Source organism: Anas platyrhynchos, chromosome 19 (assembly GCF_047663525.1).
Source record: "Anas platyrhynchos isolate ZD024472 breed Pekin duck chromosome 19, IASCAAS_PekinDuck_T2T, whole genome shotgun sequence".
In the NCBI taxonomy this organism is placed as follows: Eukaryota; Metazoa; Chordata; class Aves; order Anseriformes; family Anatidae; genus Anas; species Anas platyrhynchos.
Genome location: NC_092605.1, coordinates 4,706,789 through 4,732,670, shown reverse-complemented (window position 1 = coordinate 4,732,670; position 25,882 = coordinate 4,706,789). Strand labels below are relative to the sequence as shown.

Below are 25,882 nucleotides of genomic sequence, written 5' to 3'. Positions count from 1 at the left end.
GCCCTTCGGAATCCAACTGTTGGATGACATTTATACACTCATTAAACTTCAGTAACCAGGTAAGCCCTTGGAGACCTGTGCACCAAATCCAGGGTGTGCTGCATCCATGCTTCCTTAACTGGGAAGGAAATCCAAAAGTAACCAAAGCTTAACAACTCCTACTGCTTTCCACTGTAGGTTGTGATATGGTAATGAAATGTTCCCAAAACTTTACAGGAAGTGTTCTCATTTAATCAAAATGCATTACAGTTCCCCAGATTTAAGTGTTCAACATTAGTTTTCAAGAAATCTTCCTCATTTAAGGCAGATGTTTGTAAGGAGGTTTTGCATTTGGATAAAGGTCACCACCTACAGTTGGACAGGTCATTCTGTGCCACACAGCAAATTGCTCCTTTGAGCCCACATGAGATTTAATATCCTGTGAATCAAAGCGTAACATGCTTTTTGTTTGCATACAAAGAGCTTTATCACAAGCACGCACCAGCAACCGCTAGTAGAACAGACCGTAACTAGTGAGACAGACAAACCTCTTTGTCCCAAGAGCTCCAGGCAGTGGGTCTGATAACATGCAGCATCTCTAATAGTCATAGCAGAAGGACTGCTCCTTGCAGAGCAGATTATGAAGAAAAAGGGACGACTTCAATCATCACAGCAGGATGCCTTCTCTTTGTTTTTCATAACATTTCTGCTTGTGGTCCTCCAAGTTTTTTCCTACTTCCCTGTCTTGTTAACCGGACACCAAAACACAAGTACACAAGTCCCGGGGTACGTGGTTTAACCAACACCTCCCCTTCCTTCTCCAGAAGTTCTTCACCACTCGGGGTGACGCACACACTAACCAAAGATCACCATTCATCCCACCCATGTCAGGGCAATGGAAATAGCTGGGTCTGTACATGACAGAGCCAAGGAAACCAGGCATGAGATCTTCTCCACTTGCTTCATGACCTCCACGTAAGTTTGTCCTGCAAGCCATAAAGGCATAGCAAGTTAGGTACATAAAATGTGAACAGTTTTCATGTGTGACTAGTATTTTCCAGTCTGAAGGTAGGGTAGAATATGCATTTAATACTCCATGAGAAACTCTGTACTCTTTACTGCAGGGATCACACTGGTGTCTGTGAACACAGGAGACCCCGTGCTGTTCCTGTACAGTATAAGCTCATCCATTCCCATGAGTTTATCTTGATTGTTCTTTTCTTTAATGAATGGTTGCATGGAGGGTAAAACATTTCTCTCCCATATCCTTTACCTGACCAATTTGAAATGTATTCATCTGAACAGCACAAAATACGAGTAAAACCCATGCCAGTGACACTGACAGTGTTAGAGGAAGCACGCACAACATCAGAGCTTGAGCTAACATCTCCTGACAGTTGTGGCTGATTAAATGCTTAACCTCGCCATCTTACTCTCCTTCCCTGTTGATGCAAAATGAACATGAGAACCTTGCTAACAAAGCCAGAAGACGGAACTCATCCCCAGCTATTGCAGAGGAAATAAGATTTATGTTTTTTACTACCATTTTTATCCTGCTTGAGTCTTCCACACCCACCAAGAACCTGTGCTGTCAGCAAATCTTGGGAAGAACACAAGGAAAATGCCCCAACAGAGGAGACTGAGTCTGTCCATACAGAGAAGCTGCAGCCATAGATAGTCCCTGAGGTGTTATCAGGCCTTAATGTAATACATTAACATTTGAATAACATTTTAGAAAGAACTGAAATATAACTGCAAGGGAGTTTTCTTCAAATTGCCAGATAAATGCTGTTCATCAGCAGCTGCAAATCCCACACGTAGAGCTGCTTATTTTTGACCCCAAAACTGTGAACTCCAATAGCCTGTTGTGAAGCTGAAGGCACAGAGGTCTTCACAAGCAGAAAACTGAAAGACACCTCCTTTGACTACTGCTAAGTGCACCAGAGCAGAAAACCACTTCAGTACACAAACAAGGAAATAGTTTATAGCAGGATGGCACACCGAGACTTAGGAGCTAATTGGCCATAAGACATTTAATCACAACAAACACCAGGATAGTAGAATAGAGTCATAGTTTGGAACAATTTTGTAAAAGAGAATAACAACCCTATTATTTCATTAGTAGCACTCTTTAATTAACTTCTATTCAATTTCAAGGTCTTGCATTCACAAAGTATTCTAGAAGCCTCGGCAACACTCAAACTTCAGACGTTGCACCTCAGATCTTTTATAAGCAGTGATCTAAATTCCACCTGAGTTATTCTTTACAGCATAACTTACTTATCAGGTATCAAAGTATTAAATATAGTACAAACACTGGTATTTAATTCTGTTATATAAAATATTTTCATCTCCATTCAAAAGATAATGCAGATAGCAATTATGATAATAGTGCAGATTATACACTACAACACCCATAATTTACCTGTTCCCATTTTATCATGGCATGCGTTCCATAAGTCTCCATGCTGCGCATCTATCTGCAAGTTCTCTGTTCAACGTGCTCTGCCTGGTGTTAAATGTATTCATATATATTCAAATGAAAACTGAGAAAAGTAAGTATATGACCATGACTGCCTATTAGAATGCATGTCTCCAGGAAGATATACTAACAGAGCTTTTGGTTATTAATATTACCAGGGCGCTATTGAAAAGAGGAATGCTGCTAACCTCGCCGTTCTGGACAGGTTCCAAGGCTGGTAATTGCTTTCTGCATACTAGAATCATCTCTGCATTTAGAGTCAAGACCTCAAGTTCCCAAACACCGTAAGCTAAAGAAGGCCTTCCAGCAGCTCACTGAAAGGACAAGCATGTGTTAAATGACTTAGTATATTACAATAGAAAGCAGTGGCACAAGCCGCCATAGTGTATACTGCAGAGATCAGAAGCCTCTAAGCACGATTTAGAGGTGGCAGTCTGCAACAGATTTCTGAAAGAGACAGAAGAGAGGGAGGAAAATAAAAAGGGAAAAGGCACCTTCACTTCACACACACAGTTGTCCTTAAAATTTGTACTATTAAAATAGAAACACCCAGAGAGGAAAGGGCTTGAAAAATATCACACCACCCTTAATGACTTCCTGGACATTCATGACACTCATATTGCTCTTGTTGATTTAGGCTCTTGATCAGTTTAACCTCAGCATGGACAAGGAAGGCTTTTAGGACAAGAGGAAGAAAGATTTCACAGGTTTCTTTCAAACTCTCTTGTTAGTCTGCTTTTTTTTCCTTTTTTTTTTTTTTTTTTTTTTTTTTTTGTTCTCAGATTTAAAAAACAAAGAATAAAGACAATGTCCTTATTCCACCTGGCTGTGTATGCACCAGGTTCTGTCCAAGTGATATGTCTCCAAGATTTGTTGGACTCTCTTGACTCTCTTGGATTCTCTCTCTCTCTCTATATATATACATATATATTTAATAATTGTTCTCCTCCCTGCTATTTGCCAAGTTATTTATATCATTTTTACTGTCTCTTTTTTCAAGACTTTAGAACAAGCTCACCCGTGTTGACCCACCGGGTTCATGCACCAGACAACTCCTGTAGGTTTAGCATTAGATCAGGAGAAAACCATGCTGACCTCTCTGTTTGTCTTACTTAACCTGAAAAGAAGCAAATCGAAACACGAAGGGAACTTGCTTCCCTTGTCTGTGGAAGGAAGTGAACGATAGAAAAGGTTAATGTTTTCTGTCATTTTTTTCCTCAGAAACATCTCTTCCCCATCCCTCCCAAAGAATCTTGACTACATCCAAGGCAACAGAAGAACTGCAAATATTAAATAATAACAAACAGACACCCAACAATTTCTTTGGGGAAACAGTGTTAGTTATAACACCAATCTTTTAAGGCCTAAAATTTCCTAAATGAATTTAGAGGTGTACAGACTATGCACTTTTGAGTAGTATTATTTTTTGGGAAGAAAAAAATAAATCAAGTCTCTTTTATACTAAATATCCAAACATCTGCAGCCACTTAAAAATGTATCAGTACCTGTTTTGGTGAGCTACAGTACAGTAAGGAAAGTTAAACTCTGTTCTTCAGGTTCACTTCTTGACTACCTGGAACTACTCCTCTGAATAAGAATAGAAAGAATTTACCTAATATTTGGTCGCATATGAGATGATTCAACACACATATCTATGAAAACTATCCTTGATACACATCCCTTTCATTACAGGGAGAATTATTGATTTTTCCCTGTTCTGTTCAATTTTTCATCCAACTGTATCAAACAAAGTAAGCTATTATCCAACCAAGACAGCTGCTGCTCAGAGCAGCGACCGGAAAAAAAACACATCTAATTTGGTACTAAGTATTCAGGATGATAACAATCGCTGTACTCCCAGCACATCTCACAAAGAAAGAAATGGTGCCTGGTGGAGGAAGGGAGGAAATGCACAGACTTGATGGCTGCCAAAACGTAACAGCAGAGCAGGAACCTATAATCATCAAAGCAGAAATGGATGTAAAGAAGCCGTGCAACTGTTTTTAAGCTCTTATCTTCATGAGATTGGAAAACACCATAGCCTTTTTATATATGTGCAGATGTAAATAGATATGTGCACAAATATTAAAGCTCTCTTTAAAGCAAGTCTTTGGAACCTTCACGATAATCTTTCCCTGTTTCTCTCCCCTCCCTCCAGAGTTTCTCTAATTCCAAGCAGGAGAGGCTCTCTCCAGAGCAAGCAGAGCATCACGCCGAGTTGCACACTTCGCAAAGTCCCCATGAGCACCAACACGAATTTTCCCAGAGAATCAGCCATATGGCAGCATGCGGCTGTATACCAAGAGAAGACTCTCTTCTGTTCTCTGACGTACTACGCCAGCATTCAGAGTTCTCCATTTGAATCGTGCACTCCCATATTGTGCTAATAGTTTTTAAAAAGTAAAAATACACATTTGCAGAAGAAACCACATTTAATAGAATACTATAACAATTAAGAAACTTTTCTTGTAAAATAGCATTGTCTCTTGAATACGAGTTTTTAAAGTATCTATAACAATAAAGCATTAAGAAGACCATGTGTTAGTTAGCACTGCTCTCCCAGTGAAAACACCCTGCTCAACAGCTTGCAATCTTCAACCATTAATTCTCTTATTCTTACCAGTTACCCACAGAGCAATTCAAAAGCAAAGCAGTAGAAATCCATGGAAGGACAACATGAGACAAAATTAGAAATATATATATAATAATAATTAAAATAAAAGAAAAATAAAAGAAGCATATATGCAGTATAGAAGGTTTTTGAAATAGTTAAAACAATACAGACCCAACCATCTCTGTTTCTGCTTTACCCAGGAATTTGCGGTAGCACTCAGAATCCAACCCACCTAGCTCCAATCAGAGTGTTTATGCAACCACCCAATACCTCTTCTCCCAGGTATACTTCTCTTCTCTGCTGCCTTTCCACCTGGGAAAATACTGTCCCACAAAATTAACTCTGTAACAGCCAAGCTTCTTAGAACTGACTGTGGCATTGACTTTTGTGACAACCTGCTGTTCTGTAATAAATTCTCTATTTTGCACAGTGCAGAAGGCCATGCAGGACTGATGGCTCATCTCTCCTTGGTCTGTTTTGGAAGGAGACTTTTACAGCTCACTGTGACATTAGCTAGGGTCCATATTTTTTTCCTTACAACGTAGCTATGCAGGAGAGAAAAAAAAAATGGTGCAACAAATATATTCTCTTTTTCAAATACAAAAATAATTGATATACTACTGCCTTAAAATTTTGAATTATCCAAAGAACCTGAATTTCCTTCCAGCACATCCAAAGGAGGCATATACTTATCTCATGAAGAATACATGAAATATTTACATTTTCCTCTGAAAATACAGAAATGGATCTGACTCATCTTAGAATAGTTTCTACAGTCTCTACTTCCTTGATTGAATCCAAGAGCTTTCCAACATGTTCAGCTTTTGTAGTACTGAGAGTCTACATCTAAGGAATCAGTTAAGACATTCCCTTAATAGCAATGCAATTCAGAAATGAAATGATACTACTGTACAGAAAGAAATAAGGGCAAAATGTTAACGACTCACCCCAAAACTTCATATTACAAAATATTTCAAAAATCCAATATGGCATGGAGGGCTATACTGTAGAATAGCTTTACAACTTTTTTTTTTTTCCCTAAGTTTGCTCTATATCTTTAAGCATTAGAAATGGTAAATCTACAGCTTAGACTGACAGAGAAAATTAGCCACCTAAGGATGTAGGTGGGCATTCTCTTGGGACTGATGGAGCCACCCAAGCATGCTAGATGCCTGACTCCATTGGGAGCAGATTCCTAAACTATTTACACAAATCACATAAAGTGCCTGGCTCCATCTTTTGTGTTTTATAAAAACCTGTGAGTTTAGCCTTGCGTACAGTTTAAAACAAAAAACACAAAGCGCAAGGCCAATTAAAATAAGGTTTCCAAGTGGTGTTTTGGTTTTCTTTCTTTTCACATAAAGTGGAAGATATAATACTTTACCCTCCTCAAATGAATGTATTCTAGAAGGGCAAAGCATTGTATCCTATGCTTTTATTGGATTGAATCTCAGAACACTCTCCAACAATAATTAATGAACATCGCCTCACTGCTCTTTTTTAATCTAGATAAGCATCAGCAATATTTTACACAGCGGGGAATAGGGAAACACAGGTGTTAAGTGGCTTGCCCAAGGTCACACAGCAAGGCTGTACCACAGCTAGGGATGAAATCAGCTCTCCTTCACAATACACCCATCCATAAACTTTAAAAAAATACTGCTGAAGTAATGCTGCTCCTCCTAACTCTCAAAGCCTTGTAAGTGCTTACATGCACTTTGTGAACATCTTTAACATCAATGTGGAGAAAAGACCAGGCCCTTCCATGCCATGCTGTCCTCAAGTGAGATGCAGGGCTAAGGAGAAGCAGAAGGTCTCAAGAGCTGTCCAACAGGGCTCTGCCATCCGTTTCTTGCACCTAACTGAGCATTTGTTCTGGCCCAGAAGCTACCTAGGCATGCAAAGGAAAGGCCAGAGGAAAAGGAGTGTGATAAAATATGATACATCACACCACCCAGTAATCCTTCACAAAATAAGAATTCTGGACTGCATTAATTTTCTCTCACACCATCCTGCAAGTGAGACTCCTTTCTTACATGTGACACCAACGGCCAGAGAGACCTGAAGGGTCACTGGAAGCCAGGAGGAAATGGCAGAGCTGGGGGCTTCATTCTTGTGTCTATTTCATGGAAATGTAAGAACAATCCACACCAAAAGAAAAAGAACGCCACTGTCTGTTTGACTTTCTCTCTCCTAGACAGCTTTATGAACTATATTGTTAATATAATGACATAGCTTGTTCAGTTCTTCAATTGCTTGTCACCTGAATGTGGCAGACTTTGTGAGTCCAAAAACAGAGAGAAGGCAGCCAGTAATTACCAGAACCAAACCCCCCATCCTACTAGTAGAAGAGCTAGAAAACACAAATTATCAAAATATCTATTTCTATATATTCAGTTAAAGAAAAGGGCTACAGACTAATGACAATATGCTTCTTTTATTATGTCACATCAGAAGTTACCATGAGCACCAGTTTTAATCAACATTTTTCTAATAGTAAGGAAAGTGTGCGGATTCCTTGTAGTCTTTCAGTCACATTCTTTGTTAGTGCACCTTGTTATCCAACTAGCACTGTATTGATGTTGGGTGTGTAGTGCAAATTGAATGAAAGAATTTTGTCATAAAAAGATAAAGCATGGAGGTTTGTTTTATCTGCTTCCCAGCTCCTGGCTAGTTTTTGATGCCCAGGTTTATCCTTCTTTACCAGTCCTATGATATCTTTCCACAGTTCCTTAACAACTAACAAGACTAATTAAGCATCGCTTTGAAAATTCATAATCTACTAGGAGGAGAAACTGTTCTGAATATTATGGAATTATTTATTTTTCCAAGCTGGAAAACTGACAGGGAGGTGAGTTTTCAGCTCATTTGAGTTGGTATAGCTGGAACCAGACCGTAGCTGCTGGCATTACTTACCATTATTTATCATAAGCTAAATCTTTATTCAGAAGAATAGATCTTCATAAATACAAGGAGTAATGTTTCTCCCTCCCTGCCTCCCCCCCCCCCCCCAAAAAAAAGACCCTATTGACCGTAACTGAGCTCTTTACGAATAAGGATTACTCACAAGAGCAGAAGTTGCCCAAGGAGACCCCTAAACCAAAACACGCTCAAAAACACATAGGATTATAATATAATGAGAAATACAGACAAAAATCAAAGAGGGCAGACATTTGGATGTAGAGAAAAGTGGCAACAGAGATTGAACTGCACTTCTCACGTTCTCAGCTGTCTACAAGGAAACAGTTTTACCTGCTGCTGGTAGGAAAATCAGATTCTTGCCCTGTTAGGAATATTCCACACTGTTCTGCCTTGTCCCCTGCAGACGTCCCCACATGAGCCATTTCTTCACATGCATATTAGAAGTATGTATAACCGCAGATAGCTACTTTCTCCAGTTTTCTGATGGCAGTTTGTCCTAATCAGATGTAGAGCAAGTGGCATGTTGCTGCTCTGTCATTCTGGCTGATAATATGTCACATCCATTCTCTAGGCACCACACCTAGATGACAAAGGAGGCACACAATGAGAACAGTCTTCCCATAGCCAAACAGGGAAACCTCTGAAATGAGCCATGGCTCTTGCTCTATTTGTGTCTGGGTTTCGCTCTGATGAAAACAAGGTCATGAAGTAGAAAGCAAGCAATAGCATCTGGAAGCATACCCAGACCTTCAAGTTATGGGACACTCCCTAGCCCTCCAGTTTAGGCACAGCTAATGATAATGTGCCATAGGTCATGAACATTAAAAGAATAAATGTATAACTTATGCCTGATAAAATATTTAATATGAATGTACTAGAAATCCTAATTACATCTGGAGAGTTTAAAACGAGCTATCCAGATTGGATAGTGGCAATTAACCAGCTGTGACTAGGAACAAAGGGAAAATAGCCTGTACTGAGGAAGAAACAGCAATGACATTTACATAATTTACACATACTCTGATTATGTGTAAATCAGGGAAGGGAAGTAGCAAAGCTATTAGCTCCAGATAGGATCATTGGACATTTGTGTTTATATCCAATACTTAGTTCTGATACATAGGTGTAGATGGGAATGAAAGTCATCCAGAACTTAAGGAACTACGTAAATATCATAAAAATAAAAGAAAACAACCTTTTGTTTACAAGGTTAAAAGTTCCCCTTCAAACTGTAACTACACAGACATAATTACTTGTTTTGGTCATAGTTTTTTTTAGAACTAATGGTGTCTCAGCCATGATTACTTCTCATTTGGATAATTTAGAGTATCACTGTTAGTAAGGACATACCAAACCTTGGCTGAAAGGGCAGTCAGAACGGATCCCTTTACCCATTCTGTGTAAGGAATACTCTTTTACCTATCATTGACAGTCCAATGTTTGATTTGAAGCGGTTTGATTTGCAAAATACAATTGGCAAGATCAAGAAAGTCATTTTATTCTTTCTTATTCCCATAGAAAATCTCAGCCTTTGTACCACCTTCAAATACTGTATCATACTCCTTTTATCAACTTATAATGCAAATAGGACACCCTTTATTCTCTATAGGCTTACACCGCAACAATACACATTAGTTAGAGATATCGATGTATGTTTTATTACAAAAGTTAAACTAGGCTTTATCCATAATTTTCTAAATCTCATTAAAGGTTCTTCTATATTCCAGATAGGATAAAGTAGCACTTTAAACTTCATGGATCTGTTTCTGCTAGTACAAGGAATCTATTGCCATCTGTAGTTACAGTATATGACACAGGGATGCCTTGGGGGTGAGAGTGTTCAAATGCAGATAAGGTGGCCTGCAATGAATCACTGTCCTCTGAAAGAGACTGCCTTGTTAATAAAAGGTCAGAGATCATAGCATCACTATTTCTCCAGCAGAAAGAAAAGCAGTGGCTGGATTTTCCTTATCACTTCCTTTTTTTTTCTTCTCACCAAAGTACTCTCAAGTATAGGTTCTTGTTCCTACTGTCTCTGTTTTGTAGATGAGCGGTGCTTTTTGAGACACCACAATTGCATAATATATTTTTAAAAGTAGGTAGGACTACTATAGAATTGGACTGTACATATTTCAGATTTATTTGCAGGATGTTATTCAATTTCACTTTTGCAACACAAAACCTCCTATTTTAAAATGAGGCTAATACCAAAAGATGTGCCTTGGAGGGCATTGCTAATCAGGGATTATCCCCTAGGCCTGTCAGTGATGGCAGGTTTATTCCTCTTGACTAATTCCGCTGGATTGTCTGAATGAAAATATAATAACGGAAGTTTTTCTACATAACTTACCATTGTATATGTAACAGTCGAGGTTATGTTTCCTTTTAAAACTTATTTAGCCTCAAGCCCCAATTCAGCAAAGAACTTCAGATCATGACTAAGTGTTTTGCAGGAACAGCATTTTGGTGGGTGCATCTTGGCTCAGCAGTCATTTCACAAGCTAAAATTCCAGAAGCACTAATCAGAGGTGGTTAACTCTCCTCATATAAATCTGCATTTGGCCAGAAGTCTGGTGATCTCTCAAATTCCCAGATGTACTTTTATCAGGATAATTTACCGTGTGAAATTTGCTGTTAAAGACTCCAGGGCAGCCATTCTTGTATTTAGACTGAGAAGGCAGCACGAGCTCTAGCTAGCCATGACATGTTTCCAAACAATATAGGGAATAATCGGTATGACCCTATTTAAATTTATCATAGACGTTCAAGGGAAACTGCTCCCAGAATAAAACAGTCCAAAACAAATTGACAACCAGGTCCCAGAAATTCTCCTTATTTTTGTGTTTTACACAATTATTTATTTATTCAAAATTATTGAAAAGCAGCAAGGCTACAGAATTCAAGATTATAAATGGAAAACTTCCCTGAGAAACCTTGTTGACTGGCAGATGGGAGAGAAGGGAAGATAGAGCAGTGCTGGGATTCCAGCTGAAACAGCTGGTCACTACTTAATGGATTTTATCAAGAGTGCAGGATTAGATTTCATTAACCTATACAGACACCGCAGGTACAATTCACCTGAGCAGATCAGCACATTTTATACTCTAGCAGACTTACAAGATTGTTTAAGTGTTGTGTGGGTCTTGTCCTGATATGAATTTCAGTGAAGAAAGGGAAATAATAAAGGAGAATCTTGAAAGGCAGTTTCTCTCACCTGCTTTTCAATTTCCTTGTTGGAAACATATTACATCCCCAGCTCCTCTGACCTCATCCTACCCCTAGAGAAATCTTATGATTTTAAAAGCATCTTTCTAGGCTGGCCATCTATTTATTATGTAAGTAGAGAACATGCTCTATGCAGCATTTGATGCTTCTGATACCTAAGAAGTGCTGCCACAGAAGGCCAGCCTTTCAGTCTAGAAAGGAACTGCAAAAAGAGAGAATCTCCCATTAAAGCATCCTTTGGTCTCAGAACAGCTGTCAGATGAATCAACTGGAATGGTAGCCACAGACCCTTTGAAAGAAATGAAGGGTTAACACCCTTCTGGGACAGTGTCGTCTTCCCCCACACACACTTTTTTTTTCCTCAGTTTTCTCCAGAGTCCTAGGACATTCCTCTGAATTGATCTGTATCATGTAAGATCTCAGTCTGAGTCTTTTTGCATTCGCAGCTGAACAATGTTGCTACAGAATTTTAACAGTATGATGTTGCAAAATTTTCACTGCCTTTGCATAGGTGAGCATACCTGTATGTAGGGCAAAGTTGCACAGTGAAGCCCAATGAAATTCTCCTATAGACAAAACGTTGACTGTGAAATACACATTTTCCATAGAGGGAGATATCCCTGCCACTCTTCTACCTAAAATTTTAGAATACATTTGGAATTCAGAGGAACATGCGATCTACTCCGCACGGAACTCAATTCTCATTTATACAATGCTCCATTTATACCAGTCTGTCAACTTAAAGGACCTTTGGAGTAGGAGTAATTACAGTTATACACACTTCATGGCCCCATTATTCTGACAAAGTGGCATAAGGAAGCTCCGATGCAGAAGAAAATCAGGTCTACTTATTTTTAATACAGTGACTTTAATATGGTTGTGTTTTATCTTCAATTCAGTCTATATATCTCAGTCCTCTCCTGTGCTTTTCTTTTTTGTGTTATTTCTATTGCTTGATACTACACTCAGTCTTTGTGGAGTATTGCCTCTTCAATAAAATATGAGAACATTAGGGGTGAAGAGTAAGCTCTTAATTCAAGTCACATACTGTGTGACAAGGGAATGAAGGCCTGTGTGTTTTGAACTTACGCCATCTTCATCCCTTCAGATGTGTTTGTGGTTCTGCTCTGACTACAGGCCTGTTCTCAGTACTTTATTTATCAACAGCAATTCCATACTCACTGCATGGTGGAGATGTTATTAACTCAAATCCTGTGACATGTCATACTTTTGAACTGTTTTGACTCTCCTTTCTGGCAATATTCCCTGTTTTTGCTATTCCCAGTTTTAGTAACTTGTAAACAACAGGAAAAAGTTCTTTTCTCTCTTTTAATAAGATCTCCCATGAAACCGTCACAATCCTTGCACTTTAAAACACCCAAAAGACAAATTAAGTCCCATAAAATAATCATTTCACCATGTTGCATTTTTAGAAGGTTCCATAAAACTGTAAGATGAAATGTCGGTGTTGTGGGACAGGTTGTAGACAGTCACACCAAGGGATCTAGATATCAAGGATCAAGAAGTTGCCATCTCAATAGAGTTTTAAGGTCTTCCTGGGGTTTTAGGTATCAGGGGATCTACACAAACATGATAGAGATACTAGATCCAGGAGTTCTTGGAAAGCCATTGGGAAAAGACTGAAAAGCTCTTCAAAAACTCCTAGAAAGATTCTCCATCAGTAAAGTGCTCAAAAAGCTTCAAATTAAATTTCCCCTAACTGGCCACTAGCAAATCTCCACCAAGTGGTAGAAAGATGATTCTCAAATTGGAGTGTGCCATTTACATCACAGCCCCTCCTGGAGGTTTATCTAAGAAGCCCATAAGAACATAGCTTATGCCTATTTTCACAGGAAGTGACCATGAGTAATGCCACCAGAAGACAGACCATACACCAAGCATTTGTCAGGGAAATACGGGTCAGAGCAATGGGACTTCCAATTTCAGCAGTGGAAGCAGCATTTCATAAAGTAGTATCAGATGACAGCAGGGCCCAGCTGTGCTAGGCTTTGTACATCAGAGCCTGTCATCCACAGGGACTCGATGCATGCAGAAGAAATAAAGCAGAGGTGAAAGGACTGTCTCAGACAAACACAGCAAAAAAAGCCATGGTAGCAGAAGGCAAGTCAATTGCAAAATTGGGTTATTTCACGAAAAAAATCAGGAGTTCTTTTCCCTCCTATTTGCCACTGCTTTCTAAAAAAGAGTAAGTCCCTGTGCTAGAAGCCTATTAGTAGCAACAGTGATTTAAATATCTGTAGGCAACTGGATTCAGTTTCAAGAATGACGGGCATGAATTTTACAAGGCATATTCATAGAAACATATTTTTGTGATGCAAATATAATGCATTTGAAAGCTTTGCTCCCTGCAGGATCTATGGTCTCATATCTGACAATTCGGCTAAAGTAGCAGGTAATTCATTATCATGCCAGAAAATACTGTAGTCATGCTCCTCATCTGTAGTGTGGGCAGTTCTACACCAGTTCTTCCAGTTTTCTCTGTGCAACATTTTTCTTTCTGAAAGTGGCCTCAAAGACTGAAAAAATATATTCAGATTTAGCTCTGTTAACATAAATATAGCAATGTGTTTTGTTTTTTTTTTTTTACACGTATATCTTAGGCAATAAAAATAACCTCTTTTCCACTCCAGTTTTTGAAAAAAATGAAGTACCCATCTACGTACTGTACTGTAGTGTTACCAGAACATTTAGTCTAAGGTAGGAAGACGGGACATTTGATTCAGATTTGTCCTTCTGGAATCTGGGTTTTGATGCTAAAGGGAAAATGGGTGCAAGCTTTAGTAATTACAGTGAGCTAGCTCTGTTACCCAGTAGGATTTAAGCATTTAAACTTCTATATGGACCTGGTCTGTGGTGTATCATGAACACTGTTTTCACATCTGAACTGTTTCGAAGCACAGAAAAATCAATAACAATGGCCTTGACTGTAAACATATCATAATAGCATTGCGAACTCCTGGTCATTCCTTTCTAGGCTAATAAGAAATGGTAAAGAATTACCACATTAATCCTTGAGTTTCTTAGTACTCTTAGATCTCCCATCTTGAACAACTTCTGAGAGTCAAGGCTCCTGTGCTCTGCTATGCTGTACTACTGTAGACATTTATTAGTTTGCAGAATACAGGGCTTAGTTCAAAAACATTTGCTACATTTCAACTTCTTAAAACAAACCCAGTAACAAAGAATATGTCACTGATTCTCTTCCTAAAGACCATCTACAAGGATGACTTTTCTGAACCATGCCATGCACGAAACAATAGGCAGGACAAAAGTAAAATAGTGCTAAGTAAGAAGCAAAGGATTTGGATGTATGAAACCTATTGGAAAGGTGTTTCAATTATCATTACTAAATCCTCTACTGGCATTTTTTTTTTTTTTTGTGTAACGGGCTAAATATAGAAATGATTCACTTACTACTACTACGTGTGGCCAGAATAAGAACAAGTTACCTCCTTGCTATGGTCTTTCACTTGTCCTCTTCCTTACTACTTTTGTCACTGAGGCTCAGTTCAGTTTTTACAGTCCTTTCCCCATACTACTGTGATTTCAAAGTAATGCTTGATTACATCCATAAATTGCCAACTGCTACACATACTCCTGAACCTTGGGTAGATTAACCAGCAAGATTGTGTAACAATGCTTTGCACCTAGGAAAATGATTGAAACAAATAGATGCAACTTAAACTTCTCAGCCAGTTCCCTTTTGTTTTGTGTCTGAAATGTTCAGCTCAGACGAGGCAGCAGTTTTCAAGCAGAATTTTCAAGAACTCTCTGCTAGAGATCTTGAAGATATCCCTCCTAACGCAGATGTTTATTTTTGCAGATATTTTGATGAAAGGACTTGCCTAGCGATCAAGGTTCTAAAATGGATGATTTCTGTATAATAATCAGGTAATACAGAATATTATATGTGGTATTGCATAGAGCAGTACCACCATAAAATAAAGTCTGTGTGCTGTGTCAGATTATTGAGCACCTTGAGAACAATATTAGTTTTATGGTGCATTAAGATTCTTTTTGGAATAAATTAGGTTTATGCAAGTAGCATTGGTTTCTTACAAATAAGAGAGTAAACAAACTTGACACTTGAAAGGAGATAAAGGAAAGAGAAGGAGAGGAATTTAAATCTTCAGACTAATGGAGATGCAGCGTCAGAACAAAAGATGCTATGTATCCCAAGGAAAGTGATCATAATGTGGGAGCAGTGCACGGAACAAAACTCAGAGTAAACAATTAAGGTCTTAATTTGGAGAAGAGTAGAAAGGAGAAGAGGTTGGATGGATATAGCCCTCCCTGCTCACAGTATTACATATTACATTTTCTTAGTGAACAGGCAAAGCATGCAAAGGTGGGAACAAACATTTAAGGAAGTTTAACATGCTTTCACTCTATGAAGACAGAAATTTTAATAAACTCATTTATAAATTATGCCTGTAATGCTGTTGTACAATGCATAAAGAAATCTAATTAACCATAGTAAGCCTAGCAGCACTTCCACTGTCAGTCAACAGAGCTGCACTATATGATGAAATTATTATGTGTGCTATTTGCTCTATACACAAATTAATTGACATTTTGGATGGTTGTTACCATGATCCTTTTACAGATTGCAATTGAAATAAAGCAAAATACACACCAAATGGAATTAAATCTAATTGAATAATGTAATACTAGCCTCAGTCCATTTCCCCCCAATCAAAGATGTAATATGTTTTGTAATACTAATTATTAATGACTTGCAATCTGTAGAACAGATTTTTAACAGTTCAGTTACACTACCCACCAGCCTGTAATTTCCAAATTATCTTTTAATTTACTGGGATTACAGATTTTAATGTGATGAAGTTTCTTTCCAAAAACTTAATGAACTTAATAAATTTTGGCAATACATGGTTTCTGTATTATGCACCTGTAGCTCTCTATTGAAAGATTATTATTTTGTTTCTACTCTGTAGCAGGGCAGGTAAAAAGCATAAACATCTGTAAACACAAAGAAAAGTCCAACAGTTCCAGAGGAAAAAAAAATACAAGTTTATCTGAGCAAACTGTACAAGAAAAGTAGGCTGTTGACTCCTGGTTTTGGTAAAGATAACTGTAGAACAGGTGATCAAGATTAAAAAAATAGGAGCAGAGTCCAGAAATAGTATGGATAGAGAAGTTGAAACAATTAATTAATCTCCACTTCCATGGGCTAGGGTGTGCGTGTGACTTACCTAATCATGTAGAAAAATAAGTAGCATGCTCTCCACATCACATGATGAGAGACTGCATGAAGCAGGGCTTGATGGCACCAGAAAATGGCAATCCTCAAGCATTTAAACCTCTGAGACCTCCAGAGCACCAAAAGGACCTGGCTCTGCAATAACAAATGTCCCTGTTAGAAACTGTTTCCAGTCTGGTGGCAAACACAAGCAAACATGAGCAATCACTGGGTCAAGGCCTAATGGGCCAAGATCCATCCTGTCATACCTGATGTTCTTAAAATAGTTTTGCATGCCTTTTACTCAGCCAAGAGGTCTACTGTGCGCAGAGCTGAACAAGGATGCTTACATTCAATTGCTTAGTTTTAATCTTATGGTTAAACACTTTGCTGACATATACTGAGACACAAGTTAGTCCTTAGGTCTCTGATACTCAGTTTAGCTTACCACTTACTGCCATTATTATTTTAACGAAGAGGAAATATTTCATCCTATTGTTAGCAAAGTTATCTATGCTATTATCTGTGTTTTTTACCGAACATTTTCCAAGTATTTGTTTTCCTCTGTGCAGCGTAGAACCAAAATTCTAGCCTGTATTTGCAACTGACTCATATTAAATGAGGCATTTTGTTTCAGTGATACCAAGCATAAGGACAGAAGGCAAATTTGGGGACAAAGAATAACTTGTTCATGAAGGAGTTAAAGTGTTCATCAACAGGAGTACTTCAAAAACGTAGGAAACTGCGATCCATCACTTAGCTGTAGGCTTATGTGACATTTACAACAAGCGTGTATATTTTGAGATAGTTGACAATGACATCTTTATGTTTTTGTTATCAAAGCTTCCATCTTACAATCCCCTTTGGTCCTGAGTATTGTTAAAAATGTGCCAGGGTTATGGCTGTTCATACCTTTCCTCTTCTAAGTGGTACAATGATCAGAGAAGAGCAAAGTTTTATGATCCCTTCAAGGTATTTGAAAATGACACTAAATGACGTTTATAAAGATTTCTAAAAGTCAGAACAGTCTTATTTTCTTTTTGAGGGCTTGTTCTCACCCTTTGAATTGTGTTAGGTGCCAATTCCTCTACTCTATTTCTAGAAAAATACAATGCATAAGTTTCACTGGTCCTGTAATTCTACTGACAGCTCTTGCAGATCAGCCAGCCTGGAAATTTTTTGCGTAACATCTTTTCTTACATGGTTCTTATCTTCAGTCCTTACTGCAAGCATTAACTGTTAACCTTTTTTTGCATCTTTGCGAAGATTATTCCCATTTTACAGAGGAAAACTAAGGGAGACAAAACCAATTGAAAACAAAGCATCAGTACAAGTGATTTTTTCCCGAACTAGTAAGATTTAGGGGAAGGAATTACAAGAGGGTTAGTTTCTTCTGAAATGCTGCAAATGAACACAAAATATTGGTTCACACAGTAGCTGAGGAAGTGACATGCAGACTGCAGCTATTCCAGTCTGTTGACTATAAACTGCAGTTGTGCTGTATGAGACACTGTGCCTCAGGATGCCTCCTACAAAAAAAAAAAAAAAAAAAAAAAAAAAAAAACCACACAACTGAGTGCATAATCTGTTTTAAGCACATGAATAATTCCATTTGCTGAATTACTTTTGTGATGAAAGTTATCCAGCTGGCAAAAGGCTGAATTGAGGCTTAATTTCAAAGGAAATGTGGTAAAAATCAGAGGGTGAAACCTCCCATTCGCTGTAATGGAACCAAGCTCAGGCCTATAATTGATGCTTTATGGACATCTGCAACATCTGAAAAGTACCAGGGAACAACATCTAATGTTGGGATATTTGTTTTAATCTCTGCTTTTGGAATACTCATATTAACTGTTTTTGCTTAAAAAAGTACTGGGGAAGTATTTTCTTGCATAATAAAGATCTGCTTAGCGAAAACCTTGATTACAAAACTTAAGAAAAAATCCAGAAAGAGACAAGAACAATACTACTCACTGTGTTCCTCCTTTTCCCTCTTAATTGCTGTTTGTAATTACAAAAACCACCACCGACAAAAAAACGCATTTCCCACAGAAAGCATAATGGTTCATGCATTAATATTAAAAAAAAAAACAAAACACAGCGAATAGAAATAGACAATTTTAACAAGACTCTGTCTGCTTGTCCACAGGCACACAAACCTAAACAATAGCCACACACAAAGAAGCCAGGGAACATGACTTTTTTACTAGATATACAACCTTTAGGTTCAAGCATGGAGCTCAGCAGAGAAAACTTCTAATGAGTTCCCGCACTTCTCACTGGGCCATCATGCAGGAAATAAGGTATGCTCAGAATTTACCTTTTTCCTTCCAAATACCCTAGTAGTAGATTTTAACGCAATGGGAGAAATCCCCTGCGAAGAGATGCCTTTACTTCCTAGCAGAAACATAAGATCCCTACTCAATCCACTCCAAGAGGAGCATAGCCTGAAAATTTACAACGTAGCTGCCTTGGCTCACACATATATATATTATTAATCTGATAGTGCAATCATCATTGTTCTATGTGGCATAAGAAATTAAATAGGCACTAGGTGACAATTGACTGTCAGAATCTGTAATAAGGAACCAGTAAGATCCATATCAGAATCATTTTAAAGATATGTGTTCTCTTCTTTCAGATTGAGATGACAAAGAATCCTCGGTATCAAAAAATATATACTGCTTTTGATCTTTTAATTAAGTCAAACTTGCAAGAGAGAAGGATAGTGGCAGAAAAACAGAAAACAAGAAGTTCTCTTTTCCATATCCACTGCAGGTAGCTTTAGAAACAATCAAAAACATAGAGTGACATTCTGCGGTAGAAGACAGCAACTTTGCAGCCTTTTTTCCAAACCAAACTTATCTTGAAGTTGGCAAACATGCATGGATTCTGGGGCAAAGCCCAGTGGTAAGCAGTGTGCTAAACCCAGCCCATCGATGGTTGTGATGGCAGGAGTGCAGCTAAATGAGAGGAGACACAGCAGAAGCACCTGTACAGGCCAATAACTGCCCTTTGCCAGAAAAACCCTGCTGGAACACGAGGCATTTGGCATAGTTTATATCAGTCCATACAGTCTCTGAATTTAGTCAAATCCATATGCTGGATTAAAAGAATACCCCAGCTCAGCATCCACCACCCTGGAACAGACTGCAGTCAGTTACACTCAAAACAACCCCTATTTACCTCTAAATGTTGCTCTTTTAGCTTTTCAGTTACTTCTAAAGGCAAGATCAATGATACTCTTCCCAGCTGAGGGAAATAAGAATATTACAAGAACTGTAATCACTGCATCACCTGAAGTCAATTTTATCTGGTGACTGATACTAGTAAAAAAGAAAAAAAAAAAAAGAAAGAAAGAAAAAAAAAAAACATTTTCCCATTCCACTTGCCTACTCAGAAAAACCCACTTCTGTGGGCGCACAGCTGCTAAGTCTCCTAGGAGCCTACTGAGGTTTATTGAGGAACTGCAAGACAGCAAGAGGTTTTAAACACTCTTCTGACTAAATTCTCACTTCCAGGAAAACTAAATCACTGCAGTTCACATATGTCTTTTTGAATTAGAAGAATGTTATTTCATAAATACTTGATGTCTTAACACTGTTTATTGGAGTTCAGATACGAAAAAGAAGATTTGGACTGAAAATAAGCCTTTATGATAATGAATAGACTGAGTCACAGGAAAACCACATTGATTGACTTAATAGTTAACTGCCAGTCATTTTCCTCACTGATTTGTTAGGGGTGTTTTTAACTTCAAATAAATTGCATCATTATCTCTACCAGTAAAATGTAAATTCCATTTGAGTTTTGATAAAGACCATCAATACAAGAAAATAATTACCTTAATGTCCGTCGCACTGATGGATTCTTAGAAGCTGTATTTTTACAATGATACGTTAAATTTTTGATACGTTAAATTTTTTATCAGTTTCCTTAGTGAGGTCAGCACTATTTATAAGCACTGAAGATATTCTCAGAAAATACAAGAAAGCATGGCAGTAACAATATATGGAACAGGAGCACTAGGACTATTTATAGTTATGCTGTCAGCAGCTCACCTATTGCTAGTGGCTTTCTAATGTTAACTCGCTTAACACCTGAACCAAGAAGGTACTTTAGCATCTCTGGGAATGGAGGGGGCTAACTGTAAGTTTAGGATGAGGCACCTGACTATGAAAACTGTGTTCGCATGCAGACAAGCAGGGAATTGTCACAGGCAGCAGACTGCTGACGATGATGAAATCCCAGCAGGGCTACAGCAAAGCCTTTGAGCCTCATCCTCCTTGGCTGACTCGGACCACCAATGCAGCAGGCCCCACGGCGCTGCTGCTTTTGTGGGGAGAAGGGAACACACAGCGCATTAGAGATTGAGCAGCGTTGAAAAAAATTGCAAGAACTGAGGAAGGAAGCCTGGGAGCTGGCTGAATTCAGCACTGCCTTCCCACTTGCTGGCTCGTGGTGCTCTATAGCCTCAGAGGAGCTTGGGCACTTGTGAGCTGTTCTTACTCCTCGAGTGGCGAAAGTCAATACCACCTTTCTTACTGCAAATTCTTAACCAGGTCTTACTGAATTCCTTGCTAAATTGCAGCCTGTTTTATAAATGCAAGAAAATGTGATACAGCAAGCTTGTCCAAAGCCCTATAGTCAATGCTGGCACAATCAGGACTATACATTCTTTCCAAATCCCACACTCATTTCCTAAGATTGGAGTTCTTTATAGAGGAAATAAATAAAGACTGAAGGTGTGAGTAGACAAGTTTTGATTCTTATATTAAAAGAACTGTGTGTGTTATTCTTTATTATAGCTTCAAATGTTTGTGTAGAATGCACAAAAGTTTTTGGCAGGCTTTTGCAATTTATTATGATATTTTACTGCCTTATCTGAAGTCTTTTGGAAGTTGCACTGAAAGACATTCAAATGTACAGCCTAAACACAAAAGTCCTTTTTGTCTTACTTCTATAAACAATTTAGTTAATTGCAATAAAAAACTAATACTGCAAGTCCCACCTGGAATACAAGTGGAAATATAGGATAAACTTAAGACACGGAGGAATGGTATCACACTCACATGATTTACAATAGCAAGGCTCAGTGCTATCCCTGTGATAATTTATTCCAAGAACCACTTTCATTTTAATAGTGGTCAGGGTCCAGTTCTTTTACACTCTGATGAGGTTCCCTAAGCTGGACACTAATAGACTGCTGGTTTTGGATGATCTTCAAATCCCCGTTTGGATCTGGAGACCCTTGAGCTTTCTTCCACCTGAGTGAACTGCAGCGATAGCCCTTTCTTTCATTTTGATTTAGCATTGATTTTGGTTCATGCTTACATCCTAGCCTGTTCCCAGTGGCAATTCAGAAGCTGACTCACAAGTTCTTCCATCAACCCTGCCATGGGGCCAGCAACCCCTGGGACAGGGGAAAACAAGTCAGAGCAGGAATTGTTCCAGCTCTGCCAGCTTAATTGCTGGAAACATGCCAGAAGCTTCAGACAGCTTCAATAGCAGGCCTTTGCTGATCTGACTTACTTTGACAGAAATGAGCCAGGGAGCGCACAGGCAAGCTGCTGCACCCCCTCAGTGGGAACCTTCAGCAGCTCGGTAGTGATGAATGGCAGCAACCTCTTCCATCGACACCGCAGGAGCCACCGGCCAACCCACTTTATTCAGAAGTTGCCCAGCTCAAAATGATTTCTACAATTGATCTTTTCCCATCCAAGCTCATTTTGTGTCAAATGAGTCAAAATGCTGGCTCCTCTGAGAAGGTACAAACCGTAGTTTTGTTTTATTGAACTGGAATGTTTTACTTTGGTATGAAAGCAAGTGATTTTTTTGAGTACTTTTTGAACGCTGTTAGCATAGCTGAAACAAAAAGTGTTTCCCTGTAAACCTGGCCTGAAGATACTAGGTGTCTGGCTTGTAATTAATATGTTAGCTACTTTTAAACTCTGACAGAAAATCCCAGCCACACTTCCAGACAGTAAAATCCTCACAATTAAAATATTTGAACATGGTTCAGAGACTTGTCTAAGAACACTTTATAGTCATCTTTACCTCTGGGCACACGAGTCGGCCAATGACTTCAGTACAGCTCAAAGGCTGGCACAATTAAGTTTAAGAAGTTTAGCCAACAAATACAAATGTAAATCAGATAAATGCAGCAAATACCAAACCCCTTCATTTTAGTGAGTTACCGAAGGAGTTTTGAATGGAAAGTAATTTAATAAAAAATGATGCCACAACTAGCATTTTTGTCTATTTTGAACTACAAACAACACCAATAAACACAGAAGAGTTACATTCTGCTCTATAGTACCTTTTCCTTCTCTCCCAAATACACCATACTATATTAAGGCACCTCTCTTGGGACCAAATATGCTGTGCCAAATTTGGCAGGGAGAGCCTGATCACCGAAGTCTGCAGAAATATTTCAATTGATTTCAGTGGGCTTTGGAATCAGCCCATATTGACATCCATTCAACTTCATTGAAGGAAGCTTTCCTGTGGAGCCGCAGCAGCCAATGCAGCCATAATGACTTCAAAACCAAGCTTTAAGGCCACTGCCAGTCAAATAACATCAGAGAAAGTGAACGACAGCAGAAGGAGTTCATTACTATTTATCTAGATATTTTTTTTTAAGTATTTATTTTCTGAGCTCACTACTGTATTTTCCAGGTGACAAAAACTTTCAACTTGCCTTTCATTCCTCTTAGATTTCCTGGTCTAAGATGCAAACTACTTATTTATCTCAGGCCACTGAAATAAACATAAGGATTACATGAGGAGAATAGGATGAACATACCAGACTTAAAGGATGAAGAAACATTAATTTGCGATTTTGGGCTACCTGCTAGCAGCCAGCATCAACTACTTTTTATTTATTTATTTTTCCTGTCATTAAACTCATACTAAAGTTCCACTAACATCAACAGGAATTAAATATGAGCTTGCTGCATAGGATTTGGCATTCTCTCTTGTTACCAGTCAGATTCTTTGCTGGCTCAATGGACAACACATGCTTTTACAGCAGGTCATTTCAATACAGAAGTTGAAAGGCATGCTAGCCTTCCACACCTGCTTCTTGATCCAGCAATTTTTACTTGCTTGAGACATTCATTTCCTCACATATGATGCCATAATTTCAAGGGCACTGTTTTAGGAACAAGGGTGACTGTGTAAGTATGAACATAAAAGATAAGTGTCTCATTGTGTTCTGGACAGGGATGCTCTTGTGAGAAATGAATTGGGAAAATCCGAAAGAGAATTTACAGCCAACTCCATGGGAAATGTTCATCTATTAGAGTAAAGGACTTTAGTGAGCATCAGTGGGAGAGAATTTCCTAAGGCATGCTTAAATACGTCTAGACGAGAGTGACACTCATTCCTTTCATAATGCCAGAGCACTAAATGTTAACTTGGCTTTTAAAAAAGGAATAAAAAAGAGTTGCATGCTATTTTATGTGATTCTGAAAACACAAAATACTCAACAAACAAGGTCTTGGGTCCAATAATAATTGTTTCTTCTGCTTATTGGAGTCTTCATTTGATAATGTGATCCTAAAGGAATGATTCAGAAGGGCTCCCTGCAGTCCTTATTTCATTAACTTTTCAAGAACCAGATGCAAATCATATTTCAACCTCTTTAAAAATCTATACTGGTTTGGTGCTTCTGGACAACTGACTCGGTGCCCAAAGGCATATCTATATTGTGACATCCTTAATAAATGCGTGCTCGCCCCCAGTTCTCTAACTCCTATACATTAATTTTACTAAAGAGAGCTAATTCTCTCTTCCTTCAATTTGAGTATTCAAACTAAACCCAGCATTCTGCAATCCCACCAAGGAAAGAAATCCCTCTTCCTACGCAGTCCCACTGTTTACTGAAAATCCATAAAACAATATGGGAATTCTTTAAGTTAAGTCATTTGTCCTTAGAGCCTTGAATGACAGTGGCTCCTGACCAGCCTCACTTAGCTGGTCTCACTGCCCAGATGACAGCAAACAGTTTGTTAAAATCCTGAGTCCCTTTTAACCCATCAGAAGAGAAACAGTAAACATCAGCAGAGGCTGCTGCAGTGCAAAGAGCACTTACGCTACCTGGCAAAACGAGTACAGGAATTTATATTGACTACTAAGCACCTGCAGTCCAGTTCTTCCTTTCAAATACTGGTGATTTTGTCCCATCCAGGGTCTTTGAATCACTCAAGGAACCTGATCTACCGCAATTAAATACTGTCAGGATGAAGAAACCTATGACTCCTACACATGTCTCAGAGCCGATGAAAATAACAACCCAGGCTGTGGTTTCGTCTCTTGAAGATCCTCTCCTTCCCCATTCAGAGATCCAGGCATTCCCATTTTGCTAGAATCCAGGCAAAGGTGCATTTTACAAGCATGCCCCGGGCTGGAGTGCTGTTTATAAGCCACCCCATGCTCACTGCATTATGCATGCATCCCCCGCTGGAGGATTTGTAATGCGACCTCTGCGTACCTGCCAGGAGATGGGGGAGCTGTAGGAAGCCCAAAGCAACTCCCTCCCTCCCCTCCCTCTGCCACACGGTGCTCACGAAGGCTCCCGCAGTGGAAGCAGAGCCAGGTGCCCCTCTCTGCCCCGAGCCGGCATCCCCGGACCCCCCTTGTCCCTCCGGTCCGAGTCTGCCAGGGGCAGCCCCTGCCCCGCGGCTCCCCAGCCCCGTGCCGGTTTCCATCTCCGCAGAAGGGGAAGCCCAACCCCTCCCCAAGCCAGGTGTCCTTGTTGTTTTTTTGTTTTGTTTTGTTTTTGGAAAAAAAAAGAAAAAATTACTAAAAAAAATGGATCCACATTTAAACCAAAGTGAGCAGCAGCTCTTAGAACATCCCTGGGAAGCCGGACAGCCGATGCGACCTGGAACCTTCCTTCTTTTATGTGTCCCCCCCCCCCCCCCCCGCCTCCTCCGGCCGTAGCAGCCCGGTGCCCGCCGCAGCCCCCCCGCCCTGGCGCCGCCTCCTCCGAGCCCCGCGCTCGCCGCCGCCCCCCCGCCCGTGCGCGTCGCCGCGCCGAGCCCCCGCCGTGCCCGGCGCTGCCGCCCCGCGGCATCCCGCAGCGCGCTCCCGGCCGGGGGGCGATGGGCGAATAGTCGGCGATAGGGCCGGGGGGGGGGGGCGGCCGGCCCCGGTACCTCCGCGCTGCTCGAGGGGGCGGGCGGGGGGCGGCTGCGGCAAAGCGGCTCCGAGCCCGACCTCGATTCGCTTGCGGGACCGCGGGCAACGGGGGCGCAGCGGGTGAGCTGAGCCAGCTAACCGGCGGGAGGATTCGGGGTAAGTAAGAGGTTGTCCCCCTATCCCCCCCCCTCCACCCCGAGGGGACGCTGCTCATTTGGGGCCGGGGAGCGGGGCTGTGCCTCTGCAGGAGCGCGGCGGGTGCGGGATGCGCTCAGCCGCGCTGCAGCGCCAGCAC

The 25,882-nt window shown here is 39.8% G+C and overlaps 1 protein-coding gene and 1 long non-coding RNA gene across 6 annotated transcripts in view; one reads left to right on the top strand and one right to left on the bottom strand.

Moving 5' to 3' along the window:
- LOC106015885 (uncharacterized) overlaps positions 1-25,882 on the bottom strand; it is a 332,132-nt gene that overhangs the window by 71,935 nt on the left and 234,315 nt on the right. For all 3 annotated transcript variants that reach the window (XR_011804085.1, XR_011804087.1, XR_011804086.1), the window contains 2 exons: positions 16,457-16,599; positions 8,328-8,577 (listed from right to left, as the gene is read on the bottom strand). This is a non-coding gene — a long non-coding RNA (uncharacterized lncRNA). The remainder of the gene's footprint in view (positions 1-8,327; positions 8,578-16,456; positions 16,600-25,882) is intronic.
- CA10 (carbonic anhydrase 10) overlaps positions 25,480-25,882 on the top strand; it is a 200,606-nt gene continuing 200,203 nt past the window's right edge. For 2 of the 3 annotated variants that reach the window (XM_038165425.2, XM_038165424.2), the window contains exon 1: positions 25,480-25,743. The gene's annotated coding sequence lies outside the window, so the exon portion shown is untranslated. The remainder of the gene's footprint in view (positions 25,744-25,882) is intronic. The other variant, XM_038165423.2, reaches the window with a different exon arrangement.